This window comes from Xiphophorus hellerii, chromosome 19 (genome assembly GCF_003331165.1).
Source record: "Xiphophorus hellerii strain 12219 chromosome 19, Xiphophorus_hellerii-4.1, whole genome shotgun sequence".
Taxonomy (NCBI): Eukaryota; Metazoa; Chordata; class Actinopteri; order Cyprinodontiformes; family Poeciliidae; genus Xiphophorus; species Xiphophorus hellerii.
Window position 1 is genome coordinate 1,403,613 of NC_045690.1, and position 1,830 is coordinate 1,405,442.

Sequence of the window (1,830 nt, forward strand, 5' to 3'; positions counted from 1 at the left end):
CATAGAACTTACTATACCAAATCTAAACTCTCAAGAATTTATAAGGACATTGATGACAGGTGTGAGCGGTGTCATTCTGCCCCAGCAAATATGACCCATATGTTTTGGAATTGCCCGAAATTAACCGAATTTTGGTCATCCATCTGTAAAACACTGAATGAAGCATTTAATACCAAAATCAAACCGTTTGCAGGAATGGCCATCTTTGGAGTATTGTTTGAGGAGCACATGCTATCTACTGATCAAATGAATGCGTTCGCCTTTGCTTCCTTGGTAGCCCGTAGACTTATAGTCTTACTCTGGAAATCCTCTGAACCACCTAAAGTCTCGGTTTGGCTCACTGATTTAATGTCTCTCTTGAAATTAGAAAAAATTAAATACTTTATTAGAGGCTCAACAAGACAATTTCACAGGGTGTGGGACCCTATGATGGAGTACTTTAAAAATCTTAAAAATATAGAATCACCTCCATAAGCCTATAGAGCCCTAAGATGTGTATGTATATGTGTGTATGTATGTATATATATGTATGTATGTATATATATATATATAATTGATGATGACAAATTGTTGTATTGTTGACACGTAATGTTCCCCGTCATTTTTTTTTTTTTTTCTCTCCTTCTGTTGAATGTGGGTGGGTGGGGTCTGGTTGTTAAAAGATAAAGCAAATTTAATTCATGTTACCGTATTTTTATGTACCTTACATTGTACTTTTTTGAATAAAAATATAAATAAATAAAAAATAAATAAATATATAGGAGTCTTTATGAATGTCTATGACTGTTGTCATGAAGTGTAATTCGGTAAATAATGACACTTTAATGCAAAGATGTGATAATAGTGCAATAAAAGATCATTGAAAGTGTCAACTTTGCAACTTTATGACAGGAGTTATGTCACATCAGTCTTATGCACACCTCATCAAATAAAGTGTTACCATAAACTACAATAATATGGGTTATTTACTTTGCCATGAGAGGAAAAAAAGCAGGTCAATTTTGTAAAGTCATGTTTTCACCACAACATTACTTTATAAAAAGCTCATTATCAAACTGCATATATAGATGTCAAGCAAAACACCTAGCATTAAACTAAATTTTCACAGCTATCAAACTAAATATTAAGCCCGGAGATAAATATTTAGCTATGTAGCTATACTTAATTGTGTATATTTAAATGTGTAGTTTGTAAACTAAATATTTAGCTGGCGTAAAGCTAATCAGGTTTGGAACTAGTCTGCTTACTAACACACTAGTAAGTACTAGTGTGTTAGCTTAGTTAGAAAGCTAACGAATCTAAATACTACAAACTAAATACTTTGGTTAAAAGCTACATATTTACTCCATAGCTAACTAAATATGTAAGTAACAAACTATTTAGCATTGCTAATTAAGTAGTTGGAAACTGTGACATTTACTAATGAATGAATAACATGACTGGAAAATAAATCCTCATTTTTTCTTCCTATGACAGGTTAAATTACCAACATTATTGAATCTAATTTTTTACCATGTAACTTTCAAAACATCACCCCATAGTATCTCTGCATTTCATTTTGTGTATTTTCATTGAGGTTTCACCACCCAAGCCCAGTTCCTACCTCGCTGGTTTTTTTAGTGATGTCATTCAAACTGAGAGTGATGACCTTTCCTCTGGCTCCGATGAAGAGCAGACCGATGTCTTCTCTCACCAGCAGGGAGCTCAAACCGTCAAAGTCTGGCCTCTTAAACAGCTTCAGGTTAATATCTGAGGGAAAGAATCCAACCGGCATCCTCAGGCTACTTTTGAAATCAGAGAATTTTCATAAACTTCTGAATTTAGTTTAGC